Source organism: Pan paniscus, chromosome 2 (genome assembly GCF_029289425.2).
Source record: "Pan paniscus chromosome 2, NHGRI_mPanPan1-v2.0_pri, whole genome shotgun sequence".
NCBI classification, from domain to species: Eukaryota; Metazoa; Chordata; class Mammalia; order Primates; family Hominidae; genus Pan; species Pan paniscus.
In genome coordinates, this window is record NC_085926.1 from 114,907,847 (window position 1) to 114,931,261 (window position 23,415).

At 39.1% G+C, this 23,415-nt stretch overlaps 1 long non-coding RNA gene across 1 annotated transcript; it reads left to right on the top strand.

Annotated features, from left to right (window-relative positions):
• The first annotated feature begins 1,926 nt into the window (after positions 1–1,926).
• Positions 1,927–14,669, top strand: LOC130541349 (uncharacterized). Its single transcript, XR_008955390.2, has 2 exons — positions 1,927–2,081; positions 11,432–14,669. It is a non-coding gene; the product is annotated as an uncharacterized LOC130541349 (long non-coding RNA).
• Positions 14,670–23,415: the final 8,746 nt, after the last annotated feature.

Below are 23,415 nucleotides of genomic sequence, written 5' to 3' on the forward strand. Positions count from 1 at the left end.
AGGAAAAGCTAAACAACATTTCTTTTAGCTCCTACAACATTCCTGATAAGTAATGTTTGGTACCATTCAGTTGCCTCCAATTTAGAACCTAAACTTTAAGGCCAACCAGTAATTCCCATCCCCATTTACACAAATCTAACTTATTCAGCTTTAAGAATACCCTGTTGTCTCTTAACTCATCCAAGTATTTTTCCTCTTTAATGTTTCCAGGGACAAATGAGAGCACAATACACGCAAGTACATTGGATGAAATATTTATATCGGAAAGCATATGAGTGTTATAGATCAATGGATGTTATATAATGGAGAAGATGCCTAAACCACAGTGTATAAATAACTGCAGTTTTAAGTACACAGGCAAGTGAGGAAAAAGTAGAATCCATCATTTCCATCAATATATTAATCCTGCTGAGTCTTCCCACACAGTTCAGTTAATTCTTAAAAATCCAGAATGTTCAAAGGTGGAAGACTACAAGAATGGAAGTATTTTCAAGTAACATATGCTGGCTTCTATATGTCTTTAGTGTTACAAGAAAGAAAAAGGTATTTTTGAATTCGAAGGGATTATGGGTAAAGCTGTAGGGAAGTCAGTCCATCCGGCAATGCCTTAGGTCACTTCAAATGAGAAGAGTGGAACAAAGGGGATTTGACTGGTCCTCGATAGGATGTTGCCTATTATCATCTCTGAACTGTGTTTATGCAATTTTCCTATCTGATCTTCCCAGGCAGCATAAATTTGCCATAAATTTGTAGGTTCTGGAATACACAGGTTCTGAAATTTGCCAATTTGCTGCCTACTGATTTGGACAAGTTACTTAACCCCCAAACTATAAAATATACCATAATCCTCTCATCTATAAAATGTACCATAAAGCCTATGTCCTAGGGTTGTTGAAAGGATTAAACGATATGAAGAATGCAAAGTGCTTAGCATGGTGCCTCACACATAGTAAACACTTAGAAGATGCTGTTTTATATTCTTACTTTCTAATCATCAATTTGAAAATTTCCATCTAATGTGAAGTTTGTCTGATGTCTTTTTCTTTTATTTCTACACGTAGCACCTATATAAATTAATCTTGAAATATGACAATTCTACATCCCCTTGTGCTTTCAGGTATCTGTTGATCCTGCCAATCTCCCATAACATGGTAAACAACTACAGGGTACAGGCTGTGCACCTCTTCTGTTTTTTTTCCTCTAAACAGTATCTAGTACATGCACACACAACAAATGGCCAATGAATGATGTTGACTTAGCTCTCCGACAGCTAGAGAGATGCAGCATTTCCAGGTTGTTATATTTACTGCCCACATCTTACAACTGACTAACTAGTTAACCAACCATCCAAAGAAGAAAACAACACGCTGATCAGAACTTATGCTAACAGTTCCTGTGGGTCGATTTCAGAATTCACCTTCTCACTCAGTGTGTTTAGCTTCTTCTCTAAGAGAGATACAGTGGCTACATGTCACAATTCCCCTTCAGTATATGGGCTGCTGTACAAATAGATGTAATCAGTGAGGAAGAAGCTGCTTACTTTCTCAAGCTTGGTAAATATCATACCAGAAGATGAGTCATCTTTGCTGGGAGATATATAACAAAATAATTATAGAATGTTTTCAGGATATGAATACAATATTTACATAGGACACTTCACCCAAGTATAACCACTTGCACATGTATATTGTACCACTAATATTAAAATGTTCATTTAATATTTAATAATTAGCAGTAAGGTTATTGTAGTAATATTTCTCTATAAGGATCCTTCTCATATTTCTAGGGAAAAATGAATAAACTATGTGTCTAATTAAAAATTCTTATTGCCTCGCACATCAGACACCAGTTTGATTTCTCCTTTTAGCTGCAGTGAGGTCACACTCCTGCATTTGTGACATAGCAGCGGGTTGTCATGGAGATGATAGCTTTATCAGCAACTCTGCTGTGCAATGACTTCACAGCAAGGTTACCAAGAAGCAGATGGGCTGTGAAGGAGACAAATCCTTCTGTCTAAACACAAATAGCATTGATAATTAATTAGCTGAAGCAGCAGGGGAAATTATGAAAATGTGTGAAAGGTAAAATAATTTCTATTTATTTCAGATTTGATAGTTTTATTCCTCTTGCTAGAGGAAGATCACATCCCTCTTCACCTTGGGAAGGTTGTATGATATACTGACTACGGCACTAACTGGTTTGAGTATGCTGGTGTTCACTTTCTGGATTTTGATTTCTTGGTTAAGAAAGCATAGTAAGTATAGTAAGTATTTTGAGCAGCTTTGAATGAGATCCCAGCAGTCCTATTATTCTTGCATTCATTGTGATCCAGTTGCAAGATAAACTGCAGGTGTCATGCAGTTGATGGGATTTCAGAAGGGGTGGAGATACCTTCCAGTGTCCCTGAAATCACATAATGGTTCTATCTGGCATTGAAGAATTTTCAACCACGGGATAATAGAGCTTTAGTTATAGAAAGGACTTTACAGACTGTCCTTGTCCAGGGTCTCTGAACAACTAGGTTCTTGAGATGTTTTGAATAATCAGCTCATATTCATTCAAGATAAAACTGAATAGTTTAACATGATTTAGTTAAAATATGATCTTCTTTATTATACTTTTAAGTTCTTAGATACATATGAAGAGCATGCAGCTTTGTTACATAGGTATACACGTGCCATGGTGGTTTGCTGCACCCATCAACCCATCATCTACCTTAGGTAATTTTCCTAATGCTATCCCTCCCCTAGTCCCCCCATCCCACAACAGGCCCTGGTGTGTGATGTTCCCCTCCCTGTCTCCACGTGTTCTTATTATTTGACTCCCACATACAAGTGAGAACATGCAGTGTTTGGTTTTCTGTTCTTGTGTTAGTTTGCTGAGAATGATGGTTTCCAGCTTCATCCATGACCCTGCAAAGGACATAAACTCATTCTTTCTATGGCTGCATAGTATTCCATGGTGTATATGTGCCACATTTGCTTCATCCAGTCTATCATTGATAGGCATTTGGGTTGGTTCCAAGTCTTTGCTATTGTGAACAGTGCTGCAATAAACATATGTGTGTATGTGTCTTCATAGAATGATTTATAATTTTTTGAGTATATACCCAGTAATGGGATTGCTGGGTCAAATGGTATTTCTGGTTCTAGATCCTTGAGGAATCACCACACTGTCTTCCACAATGGTTGAACTAATTTACACTCCCACAAACAGTGTAAAAGCATACCTGGTTTTCCACATCCTCTCCAGCATCTGTTGTTTCCTGACTTTCTAATGATCACCATTCTAACTGGCATGAGATGGTATCTCATTGTGGTTTTGATTTGCATTTATCTAATGACCAGTGATGATGAGCTTTTTCCATGTTTGTTGGTTGTATAAATGTCTTCTTTTGAGAAGTGTCTGTTCATATCCTTCACCCACTTTTTGATGGGGTTGTTTTTTTCCTTGTAAATTTGTTTAAGCTCCTTGTAGATTCTGGATATTAGCCCTTTGTCAGATGGATAGATTGCAAAATTTTTCTCCCATTCTGTAGGCTACCTGTTCACTCTGATGATAGTTTCTTTTGCCACACAGAAGCTCTTTAGTTTAATTAGATCCCACTTGTCTATTTTGGCTTTTGTTGCCATTGCTTTTGGTGTTTTACTCATGAAGTCTTTGTCCATGCCTGTGATCTGAATGGTATTGCCTAGGTTTACTTCTAGGGTTTTTATGGTTTTAGGTCTTAGCTTTAAGTCTTCAATCCATCTTGAGTTAATTTTTGTATAAGTTGTAAGGAAGGGGTCCAGTTTCAGTTTTCTGCATATGGCTAGCCAGTTTCCCCAGCATCATTTACTGAATAGGAGATCCTTTCCCCATTGCTTGTTTTTGTCAGGTTTTTTGTCAAAGATCAGATGGTTGTAGATGTGTGGTGTTATTTCTGAGGCCTCTGTTCTATTCCATTTGTCTGTATCTGTTTTGGTACCAGTACCATGCTGGTTTTGGTTACTGTAGACTTGTAGTATAGTTTAAAGTCATGTAGCGTGATGTCTCCAGCTTTGTTCTTTTTGCTTAGGATTGTCTTGGCTACACAGGCTCTTTTTAGGTTCCATATGAAATTTAAAGTAGTTTTTTCTAATTCTGTGAAGAAAGTCAATGGTAGCTTGATGGGACAGCATTGAATTTTTAAATTACTTTGGGAACTATGGCCATTTTCATGATATTGATTTTTCCTAACCATGAGCATGAAATGTTTTTTCCATTTGTTTATGTCCTTTCTTATTTCCTTGAGCAGTGGTCTGTAGTTCTCCTTGAAGAGGTCCTTCACATCCCTTGTAAGTTGGATTCCTAGGTATTTTATTCTCTTTGTAGCAATTGTGACTGGGAGTTCACTCATGATTTGGCCCTCTGTTTGTCTATTATTGGTGTATAGGAATGCTTGTGATTTTTGCACATTGATTTTCTATCCTGAGACTTTGCTGAAGTTGCTTATCAGCTTAAGGAGACTTTGGGCTGGAACAATGGGGTTTTCTAAATATACAATCTTGCCATCTGCAAACAGAGACAATTTGACTTTCTCACTTCCTATTTGAATACCCTGTATTTCTTTCTCTTGCGTGATTGCCCTGGCCAGAACTTCCAATACTGTGTTGAACAGGAGTGGTGAGAGAGGGCATTCTTGTCTTGTGCCAGTTTTCAAAGGGAATACTTCCAGCTTGTGCCCATTCAGTATGATATTGGCTGTGGGTTTGTCATAAATAGCTCTTACTATTTTGAGATACGTTCCATCAATACCTAGTTTATCGAGAATTTTTAGCATGAAATGGTGTTGAATTTCGTCGAAGGCCTTTTCTGCATCTATTGGGATAATCATGTGGGTTTTTGTCATTGGTTCTGTTTATGTGATGGATTACATTTATTGATTTGCATATGTTGAACCAGCCAAGATTTTATTGGGGATTTTTGCATTGATGTTCATCAGGGATACTGGCCTGAAATTTTCTTTTTTTGTTGTGTCTGCCAGGTTTCGGTATCAGGATGATGCTGGCCTCATAAAACGAGTTAGGGAGGCGTCCCTCTTTTTCTGTTGTTTGGAATAGTTTCAGAAGGAATGGTACCAGCTCCTCTTTGTACCTCTGGTAGAATTTGGCTGTCAATCCGTCTGGTCCTGGGCTTTTTTTGGTTGCTAGGCTATTAATTACTGCCTCAATTTCATAACTTGTTCCAAGGGATAATCCCTATTTAAGGATTTGACTTCTTCCTGGTTTAGTCTTGGTAGGGTGTATGTGTCAGGAATTTATCCATTTCTTCTAGATTTTCTAATTTATTTGTGTAGAGGTGTTTATAGTATTCGCTGATGGTAGTTTGTATTTCTGTGGAATCAGTGGTGATATCGCCTTTATCGTTTTTACTGTGTCTATTTGATTCTTCTCTCTTTTCTTCTTTATTAGTCTGGCTAGTGGTCTACCTATTTTGTTGATCTTTTCAAAAAACCAGCTCTTGGATTCATTAATTTTTTGAAGGGTTTTTCATGTCTCTATCTCCTTGACTTCTGCTCTGATCTTAGTTATTTCTTGTCTTCTACTAGCTTTTGAAGTTGTTTTCTCTTGCTTCTTTAGTTCTTTTTTTTGTGGGGGGAGTGGGGAGGATGGAGTTTTGCTCTTGTTGCCCAGGCTGGAGTGCAATGGCATGATCTCAGCTCACCGCAACCTCTGCCTCTCAGGTTCAAGCAATTCTCCTGTCTCAGCCTCCTGAGTAGCTAGGATTACAGGCATGCTCCACCACATCCAGTTAATTTTGTATTTTTAGTAGAGAGAAGGTTTCTCCATGTTGGTCAGGCTAGTCTCAAACTGCCAACTTCAGGTAATCCATCCACCTCAGCCTCCTGAAGTGCTGGTATTACAGGCATGAGCCACCACACCTGGCCTCTCTAGTTCTTTCAATTGTGATGTTAGGGTGTCAGTTTCAGATCTTTCCTGCTCTCTTCTGTGGGCATTTAGTGCTATAAATTTCCCTCTACAGACTGCTTTAGCTGTGTCCCAGAGATTCTGGTACATGGTGTCTTTGTTCTCATTGGTTTCAAATAACTTATTCATTTCTGCCTTTATTTCAATATTTACCCAGTAGTCATTCAGGAGCAGGTTGTTCAGTTTCCATGTAGTTGTGCAGTTCTGAGTGAGTTTTTAAATTCTGAGTTCTAATTTGATTGCACTGTGGTCTGAGAGACTGTTGTGATTTCCGTTATTTTGCATTTGCTGAGGAGTGTTTTACTTCCAATTATGTGGTTGATTTTAGAATAAGTGCTATGTGGTGCTGAAAAGAATGTATATTCTGTTGATTTGGGATGGAGAATTCTGTAGTTATCTATTAGGTCTGCTTGGTCCAGAGCTGAATTCAAGTCCTGAATATCCTTGTTAATTTTCTGTCTCATTGATCTGTCTAATATTGACAGTGGGGTGTTAAAGTCTCCCACTATTATTGTGTGGGAGTCTAAGTTTCTTTGTATGTCTCTAAGAACTTGCTTTATGAATCTGGGTGCTCCTGTATTGGATGCATATATATTTAGGATAGTTAGCTGTTCTTGTTGCATTGATCTCTTTACCATTATGTAATGCCCTTCTTTGGTTTTTTTGATCTTTGTTGGTTTAAAGTCTGTTTTATCAGAGACTAGGATTGCAACCCCTGCTTTTTTTTGCTTTCCATTTGCTTGGTAAATATTCCTCCATCCCTTTATTTTGAGCCTATGTGTGTCTTTGCATGTGAGATGGGTCTCCTGAATACAGCACACCGATGGTTCTTGACTCTATTCAATTTGCTAATCGGTGTCTTTTAATTGAGGCATTTAGCCCATTTACATTTAAGGTTAATATTGTTATGTGTGAACTCGATTCTGCCATTATGATGCTAGCTGGTTATTTTGCCTGTTAGTTGATATGGTTTCTTCATAGTGTTGACGGTCTTTACAATTTGGTATGTTTTTTGCAGTGGCTGGTACTGGTTGTTCCTTTCCATGTTTAGTGCTTCTTTCAGGAGCTCTTTTAAGGCAGGCCTGGTAGTGAGAAAATCTCTCAGCATTTGCTTGTCTGTAAAGGATTTTATTTCTCCTTCATGTATGAAGCTTAGTTTGGCTGTATATGAAATTCTGGGTTGAAAATTCTTGTCTTTAAGAATGTTGAATATTGGCCCCCACTCTCTCCTGGCTTGTAGGGTTTCTGCCAAGAGATATGCTGTTAGTCTAATGGGCTTCCCTTTGTGGGTAACCCAACCTTTCTCTCTGGCTGCCCTTAACATTTTTTCCTTCATTTCAACCTTGGTGAATCTGACAATTATGTGTCTTGGGGTTGCTCTTCTTGAGGTGTTCTCTTTATTTTCTGAATTTGACTGTTGGCTCATCTTGCTAGGTTGGGGAGGTTCTCCTGGGTAATATCCCGAAGAGTGTTTTCCAACTTGGTTCAATTCTTCCCATCACTTTCAGGTACACCAATCAAACGTAGATTTGGTCTTTTCATATAGTCCCATATTTCTTGGAGGCTTTGTTCATTCCTTTTCATTATTTTTTCTCTAATCTTATCATCACGCTTTATTTCATTAAGCGATATCCTTCTGCTTGATCGATTCAGCTATTGATACTTGTGTATGCTTCATGAAGTTCTTGTGCTGTGTTTTTCAGCTCCATCAGGTCATTTATGTTCTTCTCTAAACTGGTTATTCTAGTTAGCAATTCCTCTAACCTTTTTTCGAGGTTCTTAGCTTCCTTGCAACAGGTTAGAACATGCTCCTTTAGCTCGATGGAGTTCGTTATTACCCACCTTCTGAAGCCTACTTCTGTCAATTCATCAAACTCCTTCTCCATCCAGTTTTTTGCCCCTTGCTGGCAAGGAGTTGTGATCCTTTGGAGAAGAAACATTCTGGTTTTTGGAATTTTCAGCCTTTTTGTGCTGTTTTCTCCTCATCTTTGTGGACTTATCTACCTTTGGTCTTTGATGTTGGTGACCTTCAGATGAGGTTTCTGTGTGCACATTCTTTTTGTTGATGTTGATGCTATTCCTTTCTGTTTGTTAGTTTTCCTTCTAACAGTTAGGCCCCTCTGCTGCAGGTCTGCTGGAGTTTCCTCGAGGTCTACTCCAGATCTTGTTTGCCTGGGTACAACCAGCGGAGGATGCAGAACAGCAAAAATTGCTGCCTGTTCCTTCCTCTAGAAGCTTTGTCACAGAGAGGCATGCGCCAGATGCCAGCCAGAGCTCTCTTGTAAGAGTTGTCTATCAAACCCTGCTGCGAGGTGTCTCCCTGTCAGGAGGCGTGGGCATCAGGGACCCACTTGAGGAGGCAGTCTGTCCCTTAGCAGAGCTCGAGCACTGTGCTGGGAGATCAGCTGCTCTCTTCAGAGCTGGTAGGCAGGAAAGTTTAAGTCTGCTGAAGCTGTGCCCACAGCTGCCCCTTCCCCCAGGTGCTCTGTCCCAGGGAGATGAGAGTTGTATCTGTAAGCCCCTGACTGGGGCTGCTGCCTTCCTTTCAGAGATGCCCTGCTCAGAGAGGAAAACTCTAGAGAGGCAGTCTGGCAGCAGCAGCTCTGCCAAACTGGGGTGGGCTCTGTCCAGTCTGAACTTCTTAGTGGCTTTGTTTAGCTTGTGATGGGAAAACCACCTCAGTAATGGTGGATGCCCCTCCCCCCACCAAGCTCAAGCATACCAGGTCGACTTCAGCCTGCTGTGCTGGCAGGCAGAATTTCAAGCCAATGGGTCTTAGCTTTCTGGACTCTGTTGGGGTGGAATCTGCTGAGCTAGACCACTTGGCTCCCTGGCTTTAGCCGCCTTTCCAGGGGAGTGAACAGTTCTATCTTGCTGGCATTCCAGGCACCACTGGGGTATAAAAAAAAAACTCCTGCAGCTAGCTCAGTGTCTGCCCAAACAGCTGCCCAGTTTTGTGCTTGAAACCCAGAGCCTTGGTGGCATAGGCACCGGAGGGAATCTCCTGGTCTGTGGGTTGCGAAGTCCATGGAAAAAGTGTAGTATCTGGGCCGAAGTGCACTGTTCCTCAAGGCACAGTCCCTGAAGGCTTCCCTTGGCTAGGGGAGGAAGTTTCCAGACCCCTTGTGCTTCCCGGGTGAGGTGACACACCACCCTGCTTTGGCTCACCCACCGTGGGCTGCACCCACTGTCTAACCAGCCCCAGTGAGATGAGCCAGGTACCTCAGTTGGAAATGCAGAAATCACCCGTCTTCTGAGTTGATCTCACTGGAAGCTGCAGATCAGAGCTGTTCCTATTCGGCCATTTTAAAATGTGATCTTCTCTACTTCATATTAGAATGTGAACTCAGTGTGGTAATACTTATTATTACAAACATCTGAAGTGCTAATCGACTGCTCTATGTCTCGGAACAGCTAAAATGGGAGAACAATTTAATTATTACTTGTTTAATGTAGTATGTTGGGTATGAAAATATTCTCAAACATATGTTCTTGAAAAAGTAACAAAATAGATACCTGGTAATAAAAAGGTTAGGAATCCTTAATCTAGTCCAAAACTTTACAAAAATGAAATGATAATGATGATTAATGTTTAATAAGTGCTTGCTGTGTTCCAGGCACTGAGCTAATATCATTTTACTCCACCTCTTACCCCCACAAAAACTTGGAGGACAGATTTATTATTTTCCTCACTCTACAGATGAAAAGGACTTTAGTAAGGCTTAGAAACTTTAAACATCTTGCACAGCTAATATTTGTCATGAAGAGGTTATGTGACTTTTGTACATGCTATGACAATCTAAATTATTCTAATTTTCCAACTGATTGATGTGTATTATTACCATTTTATGCTTTTTGCTACTTTGTTTTAGATCAGTCCTATTAAGGAGAAATGAGTATATTATTCATCCCTTTCTTTCTTTCATATATAGTACCCACTTGCTAGGTAAAATCTCTGATGAAAGCACATTTTTCCTTTGTAATAAAGACAGCAGGACATAGCTTTCCTGATACTGTACTGACCCCCTTTCTCCACCTCATCTGAAACACATCCTCTGTCTCCGCCTTCTTGGTAGAAAGCACTAAGGGGGAGATGATGTATAATTACTTGTCTGGTAGGGTTTTAAATTATGTGAGCAACTGTCTGTCTACAAAAAAATGTAGCTATCCATTCTTTCCTCAGTCAGTATATGATAAGAACTTTGGGAAGTGAAAAGAACTTTAAGGTAGTTTGAAATGAATGACCTAGAGATTCAATGATTTATGTCCACTATCTGATTTTCTCTGAGGAAATGACTAATTTCCCAAGCCTGCAAAGAAAGAACATGAAACAAACAACAAATTTCAAAGATGAAACTAAAAACACTCCAGAATCAGAAAGGACATGTTCAGTCTGAGCCAACCGTCACATCTTTAACCCTTCCATCTGTTGATGTACATTAGAAAAAGGAAGAGAAAAAAAAACAACAAACTACATCCAGCCTGTTGGCTGGGTAATTTAATTTTCATGTTATTTGTGAGCTGGTGAGGCATGCTTACCTCTCTGTGTGTAAGCATTGAGGCTGGCAATTAACCCTGTTCCCTTTAGCAGTCAAATTTGTTTGGGGACTTCACTCAAAGCCATCTCAGACTGAGCACTATGCTAATGACCTGTACTGGGCTTGACTACTGTGGAAGCACAAAGGATGGCAGGCAGGATGGTGTGGGCTTTTCTTTCAAAAATACCTTTATGTATATAACTCATTAGACCAAACAGAAAAACATGGTGGTTGGAGAGATTATTGAAATGGTATTTTAAAAGTTTTATTTCCGTTTTCTTTTCATATTTTTTCCAGCTTTATTGAGGCATAACCAAAATGACCTTTGTGATATTTCATGTGTTCTTTATTATCTTTCTCTATGTTTCTGTTTTCCCATATCTCTTTGTGTCTCATACTAGAAGATTATTTTAGTTATAAAGAAAAACACCTGAACCTTCATTAAAGATGTAAACCCAGATTTGGGGGAGGGAGGATTCTAGAATGTCTCCTCAGAGGCCCCTTTCTCAGCTGTTGAGGATTGCTTTTTAATGTTATAAGGAAAGCATAGCCCTGAGATGTTTGACCAATATGGCCCTCAGGTGTGTGAGTTTAGAGAACCTCATGTTTTTCATGGGTGTCCAGTCTTTTGGCTTCCCGGGGCCACATTAGAAGAAAAACAATTGTCTTGGGCCACACATAAAATACACTAACACTAACAATAGCTGATAAGCAAAAAACAAACAAACAAAACAAAACAAAACCTCAAAAAAGTCTCATAATGTTTTAAGCAAGTTTACGAATTTGCATTGGGCCACATTCATAGCCGTCCAGGACTGCATGCAGAGCACGGGCCACAGGAAGGACAAGGCTGTTTTAGAGCTTTAATCCACTTTCACCCACAGTTTTGATTACTGGACTGATAAGATTCTGAATTACTCTCTGCCTCTGTCCACCCCAAATCAGCACAGCTGTGAGGCACGTAAAGCCTTCCTACTCCAGATTTGGTCTACTCACCAGCAGCATCTCCATCGCCTAAGAGTTTTATTAGAAATGCGCAACGTCAAGCCCTACTCCAGACACACCGAATTAGAACCTGCATTTTAACAAGATCCCCAGTGACTCATATACAAACAAAAGACTGAGAAGCACAGGCCTAGAAAATGTCTCCTCCCACTGACAAAGGGCAAAGAAAGGAGTTGTCTCAGAACTTGGAGTAAAAAATACTCTCCTGTGGTGACAGAGAGAAAAAGTGTGGAGGGCAAAGAGGGGAGCCTGTGTATATGTGTGTGTATGTGTGAGAGAGATAGAGAGATGAAATGAGGTAACAAGATTCACCTGCCAACCAGCTCTGCCTAAAACTTTTCAGCACACTCTGGATCTCAGCTGCTAGTACTTACTCTTATTTGACTACTAGGCATATTTAGTTTCTATATCCTGCCTGAGATGTTCCCAAAATGTCATAAGCGGCAGGAAGATAACCTGAATTTTTGTCCTTTATCCAAGCACTAGGTCTGACAGAGGTAGTCTTCCTGACATTGCCCTCACTGGCCCAGAGTAAGAAAGCTCACTAAATGTTCTCACGATTATTTGAAGCATGATTTCAGCCATGCTATTCTACCAAAAGCAGCGCGGATCTCTCTCTTGATCATTTGGCATTCTTCATATCACATCATTACACATAAAACTGTTGATTCTCGGGTTAGAAGGAACCATTTTTAAAAGTACAATTTCTTACCTGATACTGGAATCCCTGCCATAATATAGCTAGTCATTGCCAAGCTACACTTGGAAAAAATAGATGAAAGAAAACTCAAAATTCATGCTCATATGCTATTGAGCATTTAGTGACATTGCAGCTACCTTATTTGAGAAGGCAGCATTCCACTGATAACATATATCACCCTCTAAGTATGGCATGCTCCTCTTAAAAACAGTTAAGCTTCAGAGCAGTAGTGCAGGAAGGAAAAAAGTCCCTTCATAAATAAATCCTTTTGCCTAAATGAAAGAATATACAGTACTCATTAAAATGGTGATTAGAGCCCAGCATGAGAAAGATACCCTCATAATAACACTAATATCAGCAATAAAAATACCCTCTGAGATTTGCTATTCCAGAGAAAATATTTGCTATTATTGTTATTATTATTATATTACTGCTAATAATAATAATGGGTTACTTGCTAAGAGATTGAGCCTTTGCTGTAACTAAGTAAGCATACTTAGAAAGTGCTCCCCTGAAGACATTTCTTCAATTAATAAAGAAGACTGACAGATCTTCTCACAGCCTACTGCCAGGTACCAATTGATTGCCTCCCTGTAATAATTGTTTAATTTGCTTTCCAGTACTAATCATGTTGTGCAAATTGTTGGCCTTTGCCATTTGGTGACAAGGCAGATGGTATTTCAGTGGGCCCAGTTGAGCTGCCCACCAGCCCCACCTCCCACCCTCAGCCTTTTCCATTCTCCCTTCCCACCCACCCTGTCCCTTTCTCCTGCCTGGAACCCAGACACAGATCTGGGGCTACGTGTTCCTCTAGGAAGATGACAAATAGCACATTGGCAATGAATGAGTAAATTGGTCAGACCTCTAGAGCAGCAGCTACAGGAAGAGGCATCCCTTTGCCGTGTATCATGACCTCTCCCGTTGCTTAAAGAAAAGCTGTAAGTTTACAGCATGAATTAGCATGGCCCCATCACAGACACAGATTTAGGGTCATATAAGGCCAAAGTGGGTAACTTGGTGATTAAAAAAAAAGTCAAAGTCCCAAAAGCAGGGGAAATTGTATCAGGGTGCTGGAGAGGGAGGGGAATTGTCAGTAAATACGATGAAAACACATGAGTGGAAAAGAACCGTGATATACCATTAGGCATATCAGGGAACTCTAGAACACAGTCACAGTTGATGACCGAAGTATAGTTTCCCCAACCCTACCTCGTTACCCATAGCTCCTCTGACTTGTTTGGGGGTATGCTTAGTTTTTAGCTTCTTGCATAGCTTTCATCTTTCTGCTTCACTGGATGAAAGGCCCACAAAGAATCAGGCATATACAGAGGCGTGCATTGTATTTGCAACCACTTACATTAAAGTTCCCAAATGTACTTGGTACGTTCACACCTCTGCATGTCTAGACATACTATTCTGCCATCTTGGTGGAATGTCCTTCACATTCTGAATTATCAAGACTCATTTCAAAGACCCCAGTTCTTGCATTAAGCTTTCTATTCCTGTGCCCTCCTACGGCAGTGTTTTTTCACATTCACTTGTCGCTTAGCTAAGTAAGAGCAGACCCTTCAGTCCTTCACAAAACACCCTCCAAGCTATAACCTAAACATAGTTTTCTGTTGCATCTTCTACTACCACTCCAGACCTATGCTATGGCCATATTCCATATTTTACTGGACCACATACTTCCCTTCTGTCTGTGCCTTGTCTTTGCACTTTCTTCTGTCAGAAATTTTCTTACAGAGTTCAGTAATCAAAAATTCCATCTGTTAAAGATAATCACTAAAACCATTTCCTTTTTGAAAATGCTATTGGATGTGATATATCTCTCTATTAAAAGCTATATCACTTATATCATCTACACATATATCTAATTCTTTGGAGACATTAAAAATTACCTGATGGAAGATACTTTAAGAGTTTCCGATAAGCCCCCACAGAACTTTATTTCTCCTCATGGAACTCATAGTTCGCTTCATGTGATTAAGACCATTTCCAAAGGCACTTTTTTTTAAAGGGGTTTACATAGAAAACTTTATAGCAATGTGAAATGTGAAAATTTTTTTTAGCTTCAACTTTAAACAAAGTTACTTTCCACTGCAAGGCGTTTAAAATTTATTTCCAATTTCCAAGGAATACAGGAGTGCTGATTTTATCTGTGGGAAATAAGCCAGCAAGGAGACCACAGATACAGGACAAAATGCTCACTTTAGGAGCACAGAGAGGTGTCATGCCATTCAATCATTTCTGCAACTGGTAAAGCGGAGAGTATTGGAGAAATATAAGGCCTGAAGAAGAGTTTTGTTAAGAAAGATTTGGATCTTAAAGATCATAGTGTGAGAAGTACTTCTGAACCACAGCTCAATACCAAGCTACTACCAATTACCTAAATGAGATACAGTGAAAATGGAATGTTTGCAAAACTGAAGAGTACATACTTTATTTTTATTTTTTTAAGATGGAGTTTTTTGCTCTGTCGCCCAGGCTGGAGAGCAGTGGCACAATCTTGGCTCACTGCAACCTGCAACTCCTGGGTTCACGCAATTCTCCTGCCTCAGCCTCCCTAGTAGCTGGGATTACAGGCACCCAGAACCATGCCCAGCTAATTTTTGTATTTTTAGTAAAAACGAGGGTTTCACCACGTTGGCTTGGCTGGTCTTGAACTCCTGACCTCAAGTGATCTGCCCACCTCAGTCTCCCAAAGTGCTGGGATTATAGACATGAGCCACCGCGCCCGGCCTAAAGAGTACATACTTCAGGATGCTTAGTTAGTAAAACACAATTTTTCTTTAAAGTATCTGCTTGGAAAGCCAAATACCACAATACCACACGTTCTCACTTATAAGTAGGAGCTAAACAATGGACATACAGAGTGGAATAATAGACATTGGAGACTACAAAACGTGGGAGGGAAGTGAAGGTTGAAAGATTACTTATTGGGTACAATGTTAACTATTCCAACGTTCCGATGACGGATATACAAAAGCCCAAACTTCACCACTATGTAATATATGCATGTAAGAAACCTGCAGTTGCACTCCCTAAATATATATTTTAATAAATAAAATATAATCAACACTTAAAATAAATTTAGTTTGAATAAAAATAAATAAAAAGTGTCTGCTGAGTACCTGACGTTGATATTGGGAGCAAGCAATTTTGGAGGTGGGAACTCCTTTCAGGGGAAAAGAAAATAAGAAAAAATATAGAAAACAAGAAAAAATATTATAAAACCCTGAAAAAGAATAATCAACCAACCAACCAACAAACAGAAATCAAAACCAAGAAAACCTAACCATATGACGACTACATAGAAGATGGGCAAAAAGTGTTCCCATTCCCCATGGCAGAAAATTCTATTCTCACTGCCACCATCCCAGTTTAGACTATCTTTTCTTGCCAAGATCAATGCAGTCATCTACTAACATGTTTCCCCAACCCCTTCCTGGCTCTCTATAAGTACATCCTTCATATAGCCAGAAAATTTTTATGAATGGAAAACCAGCTTATGTCATCACCATCCCCTGTATCCTATCCCATTCCTTCAGTCTCCTAGCTTATCCATTTGCTCCCTGAAGACTTATTCAGCCTTTATAAGCACTACAGATACAGAAATAAAGCAGGATGAGTTACCCATAACCCCCACCTCAACTCCAGGAGCTTATATATTAGGGATCAAATTCCTCAACGTGACATACCAGGGTCAGGCAATCTAGAAATGCTTCTTCCTCCAACCTCCTGCCCCCTTCCCCTTGGCTTCTCCACTCCATTCTTTCTTTTACCAATACACTCATACTTACTTTTGTTTCTCTATTAGCACTCTCCACATTCTCTTTTGACTCCCATTTTTCTCATAAGAGGCTTTTTGTGCTAAAATACCTTTCCTCACCCATCTTTGCCTACATTCCCATGGCTAATCGCTACTTCTCTCCTATATTCCCTTTATCACTCTGTTTTCTTTGTGTGTGTCTGCTTCCTCCAATAGACTGATAGCTCCCTCAGAGAAATCTAGTGTTATTCACTGGTAGGTAATTCATTACTCAGCACTGTACCTGATTTATGATGGTGCTCAATTATCATCAATTGGGTGAACCAATTAAAGTTTTGACTTTGTGTGGCTGGTTTCTACTATACTAAGGGGAGTAGTTTCCGTATTGTGCCTGAGGTCAGGGACTTTGTTTGGTTCCTACCTCTCCCAACTGGGTGAACACCAGGTATTCAAGAAATATTTATTGAATGAATAAAGGAAAGGATGAATTCAACCAAAACAAAACAAAACAAAGAAACCCAGTATTAAAACTATGTCCAGGTCAGGCCACAGTGGCTCACACCTATAATCTCAACACTTTGGGAGGCTTAAATGGAAGGATTGCTTGAGGTCAGGAGTTTGAGGCCAGCCTGGGCAACATAGCAAAACCCCCCTCACTATTTAAAAATAAATAAATAAATAAAGCTATGTCCACACAAATACAACTGTGATCAGAACTGAAACTGGACATCAAGCATTCATTTGTCCAAATAGAAATCTGGAACTTTCTCATAAGAACTTTCTAATGGCATTAGTTATCTTAGGAAAAAAAATGATAATTTTTCTAGCCGCTTTGTGTATACTCCAATTTCCCTTCTCTTCACATGGCACAGTAAAGGCACTAGAGTTGAAATTGTGAGAACCTTTTCACTTTTACATCTGAATTATAAAATGTCACATCCACCTGCCTCTGCCAGACACAGGCAACATTAATATTAATGTTTAAAGGGCCTTCAGAATAGCAGTGGGATGATTTAAAGAGAAGAATAATCAAGGACTGCATCTTAGTAAATAAATCCAAGGTCCAATTTGTTTAGTCTTTCACCTGCATTTTTTAAGGAAAATTAATATTCTTTTTAAAAAGCAAATCAATACAGACTCTGAACTGCTGACTTAGTAGATTTAAAATGGAAATGTTTTTTTCTTCCCCAACAGCCTGCTGGTTGACCTCCCTTTTTTCAGTCTCTCTCTATTCCATTCCAATAGAAAGAGACAAAGGGATACCCTCAAAATATCACTCATGAAGCATATAGGAAATTGTTGAGGCTGTGTGTGTGGTACCACGTGTCTCTTGTGGGCGTGCAGACCATAGGAGAGCCTGTCTTTGCCCTCAAGGGGGTTATAAACCAGATAAGGAGAGAAAACTCTCCTAGATCAAGGAATCCAAAGGACAATAACAAGAAACATCCTCTAAGATACTGAAAAGAAACCATTTTCAACATATAATTTATACCCTTGCAAATGCCCCATGATGCTTTGTGAACTCCTTCCTCTCCCTAAAGAGGGATTAGACACTTCATGTACACAGGTAAAACATGCTCAATTAAAAAATAAAAAATCTGAAATGTTTCAACAACTGAATCTATTTGAATGACACCACCAGTGGAAAATTCCACACCTGACCTTATGTGACAGTTCATATATATTATTAAAAATATTGTATAAAATTACCTTCAGCCTATGTCTATAAGATGCACATGAAATATAAATGAGTTTTGTGTTTGGACTTAGTTCCCATCCCTAAGATAATTTATGATTTATATGCAAATATCCAAAAATTAAAAACAAATCTGAAATCTGAAACACCTCTGGTCCAAAGAATTTCATATAAGGGATACTCAGCTTGTATTATCTCATTTAATCTCACAACAACCCTCAGAAGTTTATAATATCAAGCCCATTTTACAGGTGAAGGAAATTATGACCTTCAGTTAAATGACCAATGCGATATTCTGTGTTTGAGAAGTGATAAAACTAGTACTTAGAGTTCAGTTCTGCCTAGCTGTAAACTTCTTTTCTTTTCACCAGCCTCTCTCTTCAGTATCACCCACTGTCTTTGGCATTCGTCTATGATTTTTTATTATTTTCTAACATCTCTACTCTGCTGAATCCAAGTTTATATACTTGGCATCTCTGGAACAAATTTTGCTAAGGCATGTTTTCATTTCTTGTTCACCCACCATGATAAAAAAACTTAGGTGTCAGTACAGCATATAGGTTCAAAGTGTAGTATCTGAAAGCACACAGGTTCATATTCTAATTCTGCCTTCAACTCTTCAAAGATAGGAGTATGATCATTGACAAGCCACCTTCTCTATCTGTATTTCCTTATCTGTAGAATGGGAAAATAATAATAGAATCTACAAATGTCATTACAAATAATAGAATCTACAAATGTCTTTGGTCACTAATGCTAGTTACCATATTTTCATCTGTGATTTATGAATGGACATCTAGCTATATGGGTCCTAGACAGTTGTTGGGCTGAAAAAATAGTTTGAGGACAGGAATATTAAATGGCAAACTGTGTTGTCCATTAAAAAATAAGAATAATCTGATTGCATAGATGGAATAAAATTTATATGTATTTTAATACAATCCTCCAATGTTACAGATGGGAAAATTGGAGTTCAAAAAGGTAAAATAAATTTTTCAAAGTTCACACATCTAGTGGAAGAACTTCTCTAGCAGGTTATATTGTTGCTTTTGTTTCATAAGCAGTTTCTGAAAGTGCTAATTCTTCTTTTCACAAATATCCCTCCAACCTCTAATCACAAAAAGCAGGTTCTGAAGACCCCCATCTACTCACTTTCCCCATTTTTAGCTATCTCTCTATTGGCCAAAATACTGGTAGCTTATAAAGCACAAGCTGAGCCTTGGGATTTACTCCAGTTTTAAATTATTTCAAAAATTATTATTCAAAATGAAGGGTTTTTTTTACTATGAAACATTTTAACTATGAGTGAAAAATCTAGTTCAGCTCATCTCAATAAATATTTGAGTGTTAGTTTTGGTTCTGGCACCATATGCTAGATGTTGGGGAGAAGAAGGTGGGACAAACAGCATGGACTGCCATTTTAGGCTATCAGAACTTTAATTTTAAAGTTCAAGTTTCACATATTACCTTGAGAATTCTCTTTTCTTTTGAAGTTTAAGTTAATATTGCCAAAAGATAATTTTGTTCCAAGATGGGAGATTGGAGGCAGCGTTAGCATGCCTCTCCCACTTAGACAAAATAAAGTGTAGAGATTTACACTGTGAGCTTTTTTCCTTGAAGCAATGCAGAAACATAAGAGGAAAATGGAAAGAAAACACAGAAACTGTGAAAGAAGCATCAGGCTGCAGCCTATACCATGAGCCAGGTGAAAAATTGTAAATCCCCAGAGTGTGAGATGGGGAGAAACTGCCTCCAGGATATCCACCCCCACTGGGGAACCTGACCATCCAGGCCATGGGGGAAAGCCTTAACTCTATTCAGCAGTGAAGCTGATTTAGGGAGCAGGAGTGCGAAGACCCTTGTGGGCATTCCCAGTCTCCAGCATGGACTCAGGGAAGCCATCCCTGATTCTATCTCACAGGAAACCTCATGGAATTCTGCTAGCTAATTCAGGCAGCAGTAGCAGGTTGAGAGGAGCTCCCAACTGAAACTGGGAAATGAGTGGGAAACGTGCTGCAACCACAAGCACAGGAGCTGGGATCCCCAGCCATGTGGGCAGATAGGGAGAGGTGTGGCCTGAAAGCTATGGTTGCTGTCTCCCATGGGGAAGGCTTATAGCCTGGGGCAGTTTTCAGTTCTGAGCATAGACTGCCTGGAACTAAGGCACTGAGGGTGTGAGACCTGCCTTGCCAAGTATGTGGGAGCTGGGTGGGGTTTACTGCTGCCTGCTGTTCCCCAGTGCCTGCATGAACTCTTCTGGGCAGCAAAGGCAGCTACACTTCTCCCTGGAACATTACCCCAGTGGCCAGAGACCTGACCCCCCGTAACTCCCAAGGAGCCACTGCTTTCTATGCACATGGAGAACCAGAGCACAGACCTACCTGACCCAGCTCTCACTTGGCTTTGCCCCTCCACCAGCCATAGTAGCTTAATACAAAAGATAAAAACTTTTAGGAGGCTCTGTAGCCCCACTTATCACCTAAGAACCCAGAGTAACTTCCTGGGTAACATAAGGCAAGCACAAATCTCACCCCTACTGTCAGAGCTAGGACTCCTTTGCAAGCACCACCTCCTGGCTGGAGGCCAACTGACACAATCCATTACAACATTTCCAGGTAGAATAACATGACACCCAGGAAGGAGAAAACTTGTGTATAACCTCACCTATCACCACTGCTTGCACAAGCCTGGTTAACCAGAAGGTCCTGAGTCTCTCCATGTGAGTAGTTCATTACTACTACAACCAGAATTTGTGAAAGTCAACATGCTAAGGCTACTTATAACCAAGGAACCTCTCAGAGTCTATGTCACTCCCCTGGCACCCCCATCAGAGCTGGTATTGGTACACACTGCTGGGATACTTGAGGACAGGTCACTTCAAGATTCCTTGCAGACATTCCCCAACACCAGCTTGGAGTGTGGCAGCCCCAGTGGGCAGCTAGACTGAGAGGAGCAGCAGTATTCACAGTAATCTGGCACTAAGGGACTCCTAATCTTAGGGGAAGAGGGAGTGTACCACATCAAGAGAATACTCTGTGGGACAAAAGAATCCAGAAGGCAGGCTTGAGTCCCAGATCTTTTTTCTGGTGGGAAGTTTCTTTCAGCAGAGGCAGAGTTCCAGTGCTGGGCTCAGCGAGGAAATTCTGCAGCTCTACCCCAGCAGTCAGGCAGCCCTGGTCCTTGTAAAGGGCCTTGGAGAAGGGGATTTCTTTTCCCCCTCATCCACCACTGCAGACATAGCTGGGACTTCTCCCATGAGAGCTCATGATGATTACTAAGCTATTGCAGGAGATACCAGAGAAAGGTGAAAACCAACATAAAGAATTTAAAAAAAAATACAATTCAGGATATGCATGAAAAATTTTCTAAAGAGATGGCCATTTTAAAGAAAAATCAATCTGAACTTCTGGAAATAAAGACACATTTTGGGATTTACAAAATGCAGTGGAGAGTTTTAATGGACTAAAACAAGTGGAAGAAAGAATTTCAGAGCTTGAAGACGAGGTTTTCAAATTAACACAGTCCAACAAAAATAAAAAAAGAATAAACAGAAATGAATAGTCTCCAAGCAATATACGATTATGTAAAATGACCAAACCTAAGACTAGTTGGTGTTCCTGAGGAAGAAGAAAAAGAAAAAAGTTCGAAAAACATATTTGAGGATATAATTGAGGAAAACTTCCCTGGCCTTGCTGGAGGTTTAGATATCCAAATACAAGAAGCTCAAATAACTCCTATGAGATACATTGCGATAAGGACGTCATTAAGCCATATAGTCATCAAGCTACCTAAAGTCAACATGAAGGAAAGAATTATAAGAGCAATGAGACAAAAGCATCAGATAACCTAAATAGGAAAACCTATCAGACTGACAGTAGACTTCTTAACAGAAACCTTAAAAGCCAGAAGGAACTGGGGTTCTATCTTTAGCCTCCTTAAACAGAATAACTGCCAGTCAAAAATTTTGTATCCAGCAAAACAAAGTTTCATACATGATGGAGAAATGAAGTCATTTTCAGACAAACAAGTGATGAGGGAATTTGTCACTGCCAGATGAGCCCTACAAGAAATGCTAAAAGGAATTCTAAATCTTGAAACAAAAGGTTGATATGCATCAGAATAGAGCCTCTTGAAAGCATAAAACTTACAGAGCCAATAAAATAATAACACAATAAAGAAAGTATCTAGGTAAAAATTAACACAATGCTTGGAACAGTGCCTCACACCTCAATATTAACATTAAACACAAATGGCCTAAATGCTCCACTTAAAAGTTACAGATTGGCAGAGTGGATGAAAAATTATAAACCAATTATCTGCTGTTTTCAAGAGATTCATTTAACATGTAAGGATTCATATAAACTCAAGGTAAAAGCATGGAATATCTTGGAAACCAAAATGATCAGGAGTAGCTATTCTTAGATAAAACAGAGTTTAAAGCAACAACAGTAATAATAATAATAATAATACAAGGAATGTTATTATATAATGATAAAATGATCAATCCAACAAGAGTATGTTACAATTCAAAATTTACATGCACCTAACACTGGAGCTCCCAGATTTATAAAGTAATTACTACTAGATCTAAGAAATGAGATAGCAACACAATAATAGTGGGGGACTTCAATACTCCACTAAAAGCATTAGACAGATCATTGAGAGAAAGTCAACAAAGAAATAATGGACTTACACTACACTCTAGAACAAATAGACCTAACAGATATTTACAAAACATTCTACCAAAGAACTGCAGAATATACATTATTCTCATCAGCACACAGAACATTCTTCAAGATAGACCATAGGATAGGCCACAAAACAAGTTTTAATAAATGTTAAAAAAAATCAAAATCATGTCAAGTATCTGCTTAGACCACAGTGAAATAAAACTAGAAATCAACTCCAAAAGGAACTTTTGAAACTATGCAAATACATGGAAAGTAAATAATCTGCTTCTGGATGATTTGAGGTTTAACAATGACATTGAGATGAAAATTTAAAAAATTGACAATAGTGATACAACTTATCAAAACCTCTGGGATACAGCAAAAGCAATGCTAAGAGGAAAGTGTATAGCACTAAAGGCCTATATTAAAAAGTCTGAAAGATAAAAAATTGGCAACCTAATGTTACACCTCATGAAACTAGAGGAACAAACTAAACCAAAGCTAGCAGAAGAAAAGAAATAACAAAGATGAGAAGACAGCTATCTGAAATTGAAAAAAATACAAAAATCAGTGAAACAAAAATTTGATTATTTGAAAAGATAAACAAAATGGATTGACCATTAGCTAGATTAACAAAGAAAAAAGGAGAGAGAAGATTCAAATAAACTTAATTAGAAATGAAGCTTACAACCAATACCACAAAAATAAAAAGATTATTCAAGACTATTATGAACACCTCTATGCACACAAACTAGAAAACTTAGAAGAAATGGAAATTCCTGGAAACATATAACCCTCCTAGATTAAGTCAGGAAGAAATATAAACCCTGAACATACCAATAACAAGCAGTAAGATCCAATCAGTAATTTAAAAAAACAAAAACTGCCAACCAAAAAAGCCAAGGGCCAGATGAATTCACAGCTGAATTCTACCTGACATTCAAAGAAGAATTGGTACCAATATTACTGAAACTATTCCAGAAGATTGAGAAGGACAGAATCCTCTCTAATTCATTCTATGAAGCCAGTATTACTCTGATGCCAAAATCAGGAAAGGGCTTAATAGAAAAAGAAAGCTGTAGGCCAATA